The sequence below is a fragment of the Adiantum capillus-veneris genome, chromosome 25 (genome assembly GCF_014529385.1).
Source record: "Adiantum capillus-veneris isolate H3 chromosome 25, ASM1452938v2, whole genome shotgun sequence".
NCBI lineage: Eukaryota > Viridiplantae > Streptophyta > Polypodiopsida > Polypodiales > Pteridaceae > Adiantum > Adiantum capillus-veneris.
In genome coordinates, this window is record NC_140955.1 from 18221753 (window position 1) to 18234091 (window position 12339).

The following is a 12339-nucleotide window of genomic DNA, read 5'->3' on the forward strand; positions in this document are numbered from 1 at the left end:
AGATATCCAAGCCCTAGTATTAGTTTGTAACTTAATTGAAACTTGCAATTGATTAATTTGACAATTGTTGCTTAATTAATCAATTTACTCATGATAAAGATACTCAAGAGAAGCAAAAATTAACATTGACACAACATAGAGGGACAGATCCATGAGGCTAACACCCCTTTGAAAGGAATTTCCATTATAAATAGAGAGATTACAACTATGTGCAAAAAATAAACTATAACTTTGTCAAGCTCTTAGGGAATTACCGCGCTTTATGAAGACTTAGAGCATAACGGGGAATTAAAAGCTCTATTCTACCCAATCGTCTTCTAAAATACATAGTAGCTATGGAGATTTTTGTGGGAGAGAAAGAGGATTGAGCCTTTTGAGAGGGAGAGGCCTTGCTATGCAATCTATGATTAGCCTAATATGCAAGAATAATTCGCACTTTTCACCCTCTTTCTCTTTTCTATTCGAAAAGTGTTCAACACAAAAAGTTATAGATCTTATTGTTTTTGGTCTACCTGTTGGGCCGTTTTAAGAGATCAGATGTTTTGAAAATAGTCTCACTAAGTCTCCTTTCATAGTTCAACCACTTTAAGACCTTTCCTTTAGTTCTTTACCCACTACTTTCCTCTTGAGGAGTATCCACCACTCTTTCTTAAGAGGTATATGTGCATGGATAATTAGGGGTACTCAAGCCACGTTCAAGCTAGCCCACATCTCCTTTTAGGTGGAATCTTTGCACACTTTTGGAGGCATTCAAGATCCGCTTTCAATTCATTTGAGTTCCATAAAAGCACATTCAATTCCGCAAATAATTCCATTGGGAATTTCTAAAGGTTGCATCATCCTTTTGGCATCTTAAGGTCCTGAGATGCACCTTAAATTAATTGGATTGGCGCTTTTGAAGGTTGTGCCACTCTTTTGGCACCCTAAGGCTCTAAGGCACACCTTACAACCATCTTCGTAATCTTGATCCTTTCATTGTTTTTATTTTCTCTCTTTAGAATGGCCAATTCTAAAGAGAGAAAATCGTTTAAGTAGACCAAAATTAATTCTAACTTGGTCGCATCATCCTTTTGGCACACTTTAGACTAGTTGCATTGGCACTTTTGAAGTATAATTCACCCTTTTGGCACCCTAAGGCCCTAAGATGCACATTACAACCATCTTCCTAATCTTGTTTCTTCCCTCTTTCTATTTTTTCTCTTTAGAATAACCAATCTTAGAGAGAGAAAATCATTTAAGTAGAGAATGACCCATCCTAGAGAGAGAGAGAGAGAGAGAATCATTTAAATTTGGTGACATTGTCTTGACCTTCAAATCATAGTCGTCCTCCACTCTGTACAGATACAAGAGAAGGTGACATAGGTCCATTAGAATTTAGCTAAGGATCCACTTTTAGCACATTAACACCATTCTCCATTAGATAAACAGTCTACTCAAAACTTGGAAGGCATGGCTGTCGCAAGCATGTCTAATGAGTTTTACCAAACATTGAGCACCGTGCGGGACCTTTTGGGCAGTTTCGAGACATTTTTTGGCTCGAAACCCCGTCTTTGGATGTTAGAATGAGATATGAAGGCATTCGTTTCTAGGCTTTGGGCATTTCATACGCAATGGTGTGGTCAAAATTGTCAAATTCTAACAACTATAAAAATTTATATTGGTTAAATACCTTTTGAAGCTTTTTACTTTGTTTTAAGATCAAAACTTAGTCTCTAAACTCATAATGAGACTTACGGATATTTACTCTTTTAAAACTTAGACAATTAAAATTATTATATCTCTCATATTATCATGGATAGAAATATTCAATAAATTACTTTGTACAAATATAAATATTTTGTGAGGGGATTAGAGTCGAATATCTCTTACTTGGGTGATATATGAGGCACATGGATGCTTCATTTTAAGTAAAAGTCTATTGGTGTTTGTAATATCCTCTTGTTTGTAGAAATCAAGAATAGATAGCTTCTAAAAGTAATCTAGTTTCATCTTTTGTGTGGGCACATTGTAGGAATCTTGTGGTCAATAGCAATTTTGTGATGGAGCTACTTGTTAACATTTAACAATAACATAGTCTCTCATCTCTTTGGTTGTTTTTACCATACTCTGTGTGATTGTTTTTATTTTTTTTATGATGGTACAATATCAAAGTTTTGGTCATCTTCGCCCGAAATTCTACTTTGCTCGCCTTTTTTTTACTCGGGCAATGGAAATGATCGTTTCTAATCATTGTAGATAGTGCACCTTTCTGCAGTAGATAGTGAGTCTACATTAGTACTTGGAAGACATAGCTCGTGTCTAATCATTGTAGATAGTGCACCTTTCTGCAATAGATAGTGAGTCTACTTAGTACTTGAGAGACATAGCTATTGTAAGTGTGGGTCCTTTTGTAAAAATACACTTTGGAACATTTGAAACATAAATAAAGAGAATTTTCAAGTCAAACAAATGAAAGCCTTTTTCTTCATTTCCTTTTGCAACATTTGCATTGATTATTACCTTTCATGCAATTCATTGTAAGTGTCAACTAAATACATGTGATCCTTCAACTACAGCTTGGCACCCGTTTAGCAACTTTGAAAAAATAATTCTCAGGCTTAATTCAATACTTATCCAAGACCTTATCGTTATGGAGCATTTTGTCTTCATTGTTGATGGAGTACATTTTTTGACCAAAGTATCTTCTCTTCCCTTTCAAACTTAGGAGGAGCATCTACTACTATTGGTTCTTGAGGAATGTCTCCCTAAAAAAAAATTAATAGACTTACACAAAAAACATTCTATTTGTGCGAATGGCTAGGTAGCTTAAGATTTCAAGTCGTCGGCACTTGAAATTGAAAGGGGCCATACTATCTTATCGCTCATTAAGCACACTAAATTTAATAACCATGAGTTCTTTTGCCAACTTTTTCTCGTCGTGTATTGTCCACAAGCTTTGTGTCATTCTAAAATGACTCAACCACTTTCTTTGAATTTAACATTGCGCCTAGGCTTGTCAGTAGCAGCCTTTCTCTTGTGATATGCGACCTTCATAGCTTTGTTGATCTAACACTAGTTTTGTAATAGGACACTAAAGTGTCCTGTAAAAACATGAAATTCGTCTAATTTTTATGCCGTGCAATTTTGAACAAACTGTAATGCAATTTTTTTAAAACACCACCTCATGCCTGGAAAATACACGTAGATTTTTTTATAGTTAAAAAACGCATCCCAAATGAGGCCTAATTGATTAATTTTTACATGTAATTTGAGCTGGAAGCTTTGCATGGCTATGGAAACAAGGTGAAGAAATTGGGCATCGTTGGATGGATATGCTGATCAACGGTTGAGAATTGGGCCAAATTTGAAATTCATAGGCTTCTTTGGGTGTACCAAAAGTGAGCGATGCTCATTTTCCTGCTAAAACCCGAGAGTAGAACGTTTCTCTGCAGAGTTTTCACAACGCAACCACTTGCAAGCCTTCGATATTCTTGAACCCACACTCAACCTGCCCTTGACTTGCTCGCCATGGCCATGCCATCTAGCCTCAATGGCTTGCCGTCAAATTCTTTTTGCCTTGCTTTGGAAGGTCAAGAGCTCATGCTTCTGGCTGTGGAATTTGGCCTTGATTGGGCTAGGCATGCACATCCCCTTGACTGGAAAACAAAGCATTACAAGGGAGAGATTGTTGCATAAAACACACACAAAAAGCTTTTCAAATGTATGTTTGATGGGGATTCTGCACTGTACATGCTCTCATGGGATTCCATACGAAGCTACATTATTCGTGAAGAACACACGCCAATTGATGCTGACACTGCAATTTCTTTTGATGATGGTGATGATATCTCTTTGGCTGAATTTTTGGCGAGTAAGAAGAGGGAATATGGATGCTCTAATGTATGCCCTTCTGTGGATCCATGTATTGTTAATAACGTGGTTGCCATAGCATGTGATGAGGACCATATGATGCAAGTATGGACGCAATGGATGACGCTCTTACCATGCATGCAATGTCTACTCGTGTGGAACCTATCTATGATGAACATTCATATGCAGAGGGTCAATGCTTGTCGACACATCAGTTGAGAGTAGGAGGGGCCATCCTCCAAAGCGAAAAGTTTTCGGTAGAGGTCGGCCAAAGGCTCGACATATTGAGGTGGACTTTGACTGCCATACTATGTAATGGAATTAGCCTTTTAACTTGAGTTGGAGCGGAAAGTGAATAACATATTGAGCATTCCTTTGTGTGTAGATGTAGAATGAGAAAGAAAGTGCTTGGATGGAGAGAGCAACACTAACACATTCCTTCATTAACATGGCCTGAACAATACTTGTAAAAGAGAGTGAGAGTTTAGAGAAAGTGACACCGATAGAGGACCGGATTAGTTGGAGCCAGTCCTCTCCATTAGACATTTGTATTATAGATTCTTCCATGATGGAAGACTTGTTTACAATACAACTTATTGTGTTCCTTGAGAGCTTCTTGTTGATGTGAAGATGGCAAGCTTCACTCACCAAGCATTAGCATATACAACAATAAACATGATTAGCATGAACTTGAAAAATGCCCAGCCTCAATCCCAAGACCTCAAACACCGTGAAAGGTGAGGAGAGCTCGCAGGGAGTGAGGAAGAAGAGAGAAGTAGAAGTAGCTCTATGGGAAAGCAATACCCCCTTGCACATAATCACTCATAGCTCTTTTAGCATAGATTAGCATAGTGATAATGGAGATTAGAGAGATTGATAAGCAAGCATAAGCATTCTCTTGTGTGGATTTGCATCCATAGCCAAGAGCTTGTTGTAGTAGGCACTCAACTTCTCAAGCTTGGAGAAGGAGGTGGAGTTCTTGCTTCACAAGAGTGTGTGAAGAGAAGAATGAGAGAGGAAGAGGGCTTGTGGGAGGCTCAAATGTGTGTGTGTGTGTGTGTGTGTGTGTGTGTGTGTGTGTGTGTGTGTGTGTGTGTGTGTGTGAGAGAGAGAGAGAGAGAGAGAGAGGGAGGTAGCTGGGTTGACCCTCTTTCCTAGACTTCCCTTGAAGCTCATTGGGCCATGTAGCCCTCTAGCCAATTTGGCTCCCTTTGGGGCAAGGTGTGTAGCCTCTTGACAAGTGTCCTTCTTTCCCTATTGTGAGGTTAAGCTAGCACCCCCCTTGCTTAAGCACAGCCCTTGCTTAAGAATAGCCCTTGCCTGCTTGAGCAGTGTGCCTCTACACCTGACATGTGGCCCCTTTCCTCTCATGAGAGTATGGGCCCTTGGTGAGGTGCACACACATTACTCACCTCCCTCCTTTGTAGCAAGTACTTTGAACTTTGTAAGCAGGCAGGCCCCCTGCTTAAGCACAACCCTTGCTTAAGTAAGCTGCTCCCTTGCCTGCTTGGACCTTAATTGAATAAAGTTTAAAAATTAAAGACTATGTCTTAAGTATTTTAACACTTACCTTTGGAGGCTTTAATGAGGTCAACCCTAAGGTCTTTTGCTCCATGATTAGCCTTGCTCTTTGATAGACCATTTCTCATTTGGGCCCCTTTACCATTGGCCCTGTGTTGAAATAGATCTATAAGCACATCTATATCTTAACCCTTGTTCCCATTTATTCTCCCACGTTAAGTGATCAGTTTAATATGAGAAAATCATTTGGGTTGGTTAGATATTAGATTTTATGACATTACCTCTCTCTTGATATTATAGTCATCCTCGACTATGAGGTAGAAGAGATAAAGTCTTAGTCATTAGTCAATTTTACTTAGTACGACATCTTTCCAAGATGGATGACTAATCCATTGGGTGCTTGGGAGACATAGCTGCCACAAAGCATGTCTGCTTTTTAGTCCATTTCATTCTCCCAAAGTAGAGTGACAAATTCATCTTCGTGTTTGAGAGACGTCGTCATCACACACATGATTCTAAGCATGCATACTATTTCATTTTTGCACAATTAAAAAGAGAATTAGTCTTATAAGACAAAAACATGGATCATTGAAAAGAAATATGTACATGTGCTTACTCTAATATAGCATTGTAAGCATTTGACAAGGTTCATACTATCCTTAAGCAGTATTCCTTGCACCCATCTAGCATCTTCAAAAGGATAATTTTGAACTTAATAAGATACCGTCGAATAATCTTACCATGCCGTAGTACCTTGTCTTCATGCCGAAGGATAGCTTCCGGTTGTAGCATCTCTTCTTGGTCTTCAACTTCGGGTGGGTCTTCAATAATTGGTTCACTTGGTGGATCTCCTTTATAGGGCTTGAGTAGGCTCACATGAAAAGCATTGTGTATGAGCCAATGGTTGGGCAATTTGAGTTGGTAGGTCGTCTCATTGATAGGCTTCAAAATTTGGAAAGGACCATAGTATCTTTTTGCTAACTTAGCATAATACTTTTGATGGCCCGTAGAATTTTTGCCCGTCGTTTGCCTTAATCGAGCCTTAGGAAACTTAAGTAAGATCCAATCATTTTATTTGAACGTTAAGGCCCTTCTGTGCTTGTCAACAACAACTATTTGCCTTTGTTGAGAGATGGATATAGCCTCCTTAATCTTTTGAAAAGATTCTTGTAGGTCACGACTATACTCATTGGCAGCGAAGATCTTCCCATGTACTTTGAGTAGCAAGGGACTTTTAGGTCTTCCCTCAATGATCTCAAAAGGTGCCTTTCCCATAGAAGTATGTACAGTATTATTGTAAGTATACTCTACAAGTGGTAAGTACTTTTCCCATTGTGGGCGTTGATCTACTTCTGTAACATAAGTCTTTGGTATATCAAGTATCGTAAGATTGGATATCTCAGTTTGGCCATCTGTTTGTGGGTGGTAGGCCGAAGAGAAGTTCAATTTTGTTCCTAGATTTTCAAAGAGACTTTTCCAGAAATTACTGGTCATTCTAGGATCTCTATCCGATACAATGGATGTGGGAAATCCATGGTGTTTGAAAATCTGTGATATGAAGAGAGTTGCCATTTGGTGTGCCTTAATAGTCTTTTTGACAGGAATAAAGTGTGCTTGTTTGCTAAACCTGTTGACTATTGTCCATATTCCCGTATTCCCATGGATATACTCTCCCATGGTGAATTTGGGATAGGCAATGGTTGGAGTAATCCAGGTTGCTTCCCTCTATAATATTTGGTCTTTTGGCATACTATGCATTTTGAAACATACTCTTGTATGCCCACTTTTATGGTAGGCCAATAGAAATACATCTCTACTCCTCGAAGAGTAGGTTGAATACCTCTATGCCCCGCGTAGGGAGGGGCATGGGATTCATACATAACTTTCTCACAAAGGGAATGAGTAACACATAGCCTATTGCCGTGGAGAAGATAACCATCCTGCAAGGTGAATGGTTCCTCTTTCTTCCCCAAAGCAAGGGATGACATTATGTCTCTAAAATCAAGCTCAATAGCATACTCGTTTATCATAGAATATAGATCATTGTGAGTAGCTATAGACACTGCATTAACTTTTGGTCGTTGTGAAAGTGCATCAGCCACTTGATTGTGCTTACCAGGAATGTGAGCAATATAAAAATTAAATTGCAAAAGAAAATTTGCCCACCTCATTTGTTTGTCAAAAAGCTTGGTTGAATCCTTTTAGAAAATTAGACAAGTCTAACTCTTCTTGATTCCTACCATTTACATTTGATGAAACATTAGGATCATTTAGAGACTCTTTAACAAAAATCATGTATGAAGAAACTGAGCATTGACTTATCAAAAGCACAAGAATTTACAAGTGGAATAGTGCGATCATGATCACTAGCATCTATATACATGTTCTTTCCCCTGTAAGTGAAGTAAATTCCCCTTTCAAGGAACTTCATATTGGCAGCCATGCAATCAAACCATGGTGCCCCTAGGATAGCATCCTCATGTTGGAGAGGAGAGATGAAGAAGTCTTCTTTGTCGACATAGCTTTGGACATGAAGCCTCAACTTCCCAATCAAGGGAGTAATGGAAGCTTGTTGTCCTTGAAAGCTGCAGCCGTTACCATATCTCCCAACTCAAAAGCTAGAATGCCCAACTTGGTGGCCAACTCCATTGATATGAAGTTGTGAGTAGAGCCAGGGTCAAACAAGATGAAAGTATCATGCTCTCTTACCTTTCCCCAAGCATAGGAAAGTGATGATCCTTTGCAATGAGCATCCTCTTTTGGAGCTTCAATGGTGGAAGCTCTAGGAGTCTCATTGCGAGTATTCTTCTTGGGGAAAGAACGATAGCCGTGTCCTTGTGAGTAGAGCCAAGGTCAAACAAGATGAAAGCATCATGCTCTCTTACCTTTCCCCAAGCATAGGAAAGTGATGATCCTTTGCAATGAGCATCCTCTTTTAGAGCTTCAATGGTGGAAGCTCTAGGAGTCTCATTGCGAGTATTCTTCTTGGGGCAAGAATGATAGCCGTGTCCTTGCTCCCCACACTTAAAACACTTATGATCCTTACGAAAATCTTCGAGCTCTTCAGGAGAGAGTTTGTTTTTACCTTTGTAAACTCCCTTCTCCTTGGACCAATTGTTGTTGTTGTAAGTGCCTTGGGAAGAATTTTGAGCATTGATCTTCCCCTTTGCATCATTTTTGCCTTTGTTGTCCATGTGTTTGACATTACGTCCAGCCCCTAGATGGAAATTGATGCGTGAAGCAACCATGGTGTGATGGATTACTTCGCTAATAGTACCACGCCGTTGAGAGTTGATGTATTCGGCCATCTCTTCAGGTAATCCCGCATAGAATTGCTGCCTTTTCTCGGCAAAGTCTATCTTTTGAAAGACAGTAGCCTTGAGATGTAAATCCCAAAACATGTCTACATACTTGTGGATAGACTCATGAGAGAGAAGCTTCAAGCTGTACCATTTGGTTAGCACTTTGTCCTTTGCATCGCTTGCAAGGAATTGCTTCATGATGGAAACTCGTGGAGTTTTCCATGTCTTTGGAACTTCACCGTTGCCACAAAGTCTAGGCCACCATTGACGAGCTGATTTTTGAAAGTGCATAGCTACATGGCGTAGCTTGGAGGACTCTGTAAAGCCCTCGTCTCCAAAGGCCGCATCAAATTGCTGAATGAAGGCCAACACTTTGTCGGTAGCACCAAAGGTGCCATCATAGGTGAGAAAAGAGATACTCTTTCCTCCCTCCTTGAACTTCTTTAGCTTTTGTGATCATCGCCATGCAGGGAATGATTTGCGATGTTCACCCCTCTTGTATTCTCTAGGAGAATAGCCATAGCTTTCATCGGAAGAGGAGGAAGGTGAAGAAGAAGGAGAAGAGGGTGACCTCTTCCTAGTCCTTTTCTTCCTTTGTTTCCTCTTTTGTCTTTCGGAATGACGAGGAGAGGGACTGTGTGTTGATTTTTTCCTCTTGAGAGGAGTGGGCGATCGTCTAGACCGTTTTCTTCGTGGAGCCACATCTTCAGAGGAACTTAAACTTCCATTGCTTTCTTGATCTTTGGATTCCTCCTTTCGTATGGGAAAGAGTCTTCTTTTGGGGGTCTCTTCATGAGGCCTCCTAAGCTCTCTCTCCTCTTGGAGAGGAAGGGAAATTCCATAAGCACGAAGTTGTTGAATAACTTCGGCTTGCAAAGCAGAGTTGCCCATAGCTTGCTGCAACCTAGTGACAAGATAATTCACAAACATGAGGGCATCATCATCATTAGCACCTTCATGTGCTAAATCAAAACTATCAATGTTCATTCTACTCTCTTGATTATTGTTAGCCATGTTAACAAAATTTATGTATTTACTTAGTGTATGATTTGGCAATTCAAAACTTAGTTGCCACTCCTCTTAGCCTTTGAAAATTGGCTCTTAAGTATTTACACCCACGACTCAAAGTGGTTAATTATAGAGAGTAGCGGAGTAGGTCTAACATAGTAGAGTTATCGAGGGCTAGCTCCTTTCATACTTCTTATGGCTCAATAATGGTAAAGCCGTAGGCAAAGTCTAAAAAGACTCCATTATTAAGTCCAAAGCTCCCGAGGTGTGCACCGTATCCCACATAGTGGGCTCAACAAAATCGATAATAGATCCTAGTTCCACTTACCCTAATATAATTAACAACATCAACCATTAATAGGCTACTTAAGAAAATCTCTTCTTAAGTAAGAAAAGAGAAACCAAATGCTCTGATAACAATGTAATGGAATTAGCCTTTTAACTTGAGTTGGAGCGGAAAGTGAATAACATATTGAGCATTTCCTTGAGCATTCCTTTGTGTGTAGATGTAGAATGAGAAAGAGAGTGCTTGGATGGAGAGAGCAACACTAACACATTACTTCATTAACATGGCCTGAACAATACTCGTAAAAGAGAGTGAGAGTTTAGAGAAAGTGACACCGATAGAAGACCGGATTGGTTGGAGCCGGTCCCCCCTCCAATAGGCATTTGTATTATAGATTCTTCCATGACGGAAGACTTGTTTACAATACAACTTATTGTGTTCCTTGAGAGCTTCTTGTTGAGGTGAGGATGGCAAGCTTCACTCACCAAGCATTAGCATATACAACAATAAACATGATTAGCATGAGCTTGAAAAATGCCCAGCCTCAATCCCAAGACCTCAAACACCGTGAAAGGTGAGGAGAGCTGGCAAGGAGTGACGAAGCAGAGAGAAGTAGAAGTAGCTCACGAGAAAGCAATACCCCCTAGCACATAATCACTCATAGCTCTTGTAGCATAGATTAGCATAGTGATAATGGAGATTAGAGAGATTGATAAGCAAGCATAAGCATTCTCTTGTGTGGATTTGCATCCATAGCCAAGAGCTTGTTGTAGTAGGCACTCAACTTCTCAAGCTTGGAGAAGGAGGTGGAGTTCTTGCTTCACAAGAGTGTGTGAAGAGAAGAATGAGAGAGGAAGAGGGCTTGTGGGAGGCTCAAATGAGAGAGAGAGAGAGAGAGAGAGAGAGAGAGAGAGAGGGGGGGGGGGGGAGGTAGTTTGGTCGACCCTCTTTCCTAGACTTCCCTTGAATCTCATTGGGCTATGTAGCCCTCTAGCCAATGAGTGCTTGGCTCCCTTTGGGGTAAGGTGTATAGCCTCTTGACAAGTGTCCTTCTTTCCCTATTGTGAGGTTAAGCTAGCACCCCCCTTGCTTAAGCACAGCCCTTGCCTGCTTGAGCAGTGTGCCTCTACACCTGACATGTGGCCCCTTTCCTCTCATGAGAGTATGGGCCCTTGGTGAGGTGCACACAAACTACTCACCTCCCTCCTTTTGTAGGGCTCTCTCCCTCCTTTCTAGCAAGTACTTTGAACTTGGTAAGCAGGCAGGCCCCTGCTTAAGCACATCCCTTGCTTAAGCAAGCTATCCCCTTGCCTGCTTGGACCTTAATTGACTAAAGTTTAAAAATTAAAGACTATGTCTTAAGGCTTTTAACACTTACCTTTGGAGGCTTTAATGAATTCAAACCTAAGGTCTTTTGCTCCATTGGTTAGCCTTGCTCTTTGATAGACCATTTCTCATTTGGGTCCCTTTACCATTGGCCCCGTGTTGAAATAGATCTATAAGCACATCTATATCTTAACCCTTGTTCCCGTTTATTCTCCCACATTAAGTGATCACTTTAATATGAGAAAATCATTTGGGTTGGTTAGATATTAGATTTTATGACATGCTACTATAGTGAGGATGTTGAGCTTCATGTTACTACACGCAAAGCTGGGACTAGTTATGCTCGTGGTAAGGGGTACAAGCTTGGCAAGAAGCGGGACAAAGTGCGAAAGCCTCTTGTGAAAAAGGGCCGTTGATCATATTTGCAAGAAGAAGATGATTCTAGTGATGAACATGCCTCTTTTGGAGAGAAAGAGGAATCCGAGGATCAGCTTTTGGAGGCCGAAGGGCCATTTTTGCATGAAAGTGATGATGAGACTGATTTGTCTATTGTATGCATTCCAAAATGGAAGAGTGGTGACAATCTGCGAGTCGAGCCGGATGGGACGTTTAAGAAGCTTCCCTCCTTTGTGGATATTTCAGGGCTCGACAGATTCCAAGAGAGTTGACTGAAATTCAGCTTTTCCTTGCGTTGTTTCCATTGGACTTGGTGGATATGATTGTACATGAAACAAACAAGTATGCATTAGAAAAGAGAGAACGAGATTTATGTAAGCATGGCTCCACAAGAAGGTGGAGTGACCTTGATAGACATAGATTTTTGTGGTTTCTTGGAGTGTCTCTTGGTATGGCTTTCGCAGTATATGCCTGACAAAAATTATTATTGGAAAGGGGAGACATGTGGAGTGATGCACTTTCCAAATTATGCAGAGAAAATGGATCAGGCAGAGTACCAGCAAATTAAACGTTTTTTGCATGTAAGAGATAATGCGCAAAGGCCACTTGTAAGAGGCACTAGAGAGCACAAGTCGTGGCAGGTCTTGCCAT

General features: G+C 40.4%; 1 pseudogene; it reads left to right on the plus strand.

The window, feature by feature from the left end:
- The first annotated feature begins 3507 nt into the window (after positions 1 to 3507).
- On the plus strand, positions 3508 to 12011 carry LOC147424506 (uncharacterized; annotated as a pseudogene).
- The last annotated feature ends 328 nt before the right edge of the window (positions 12012 to 12339 follow it).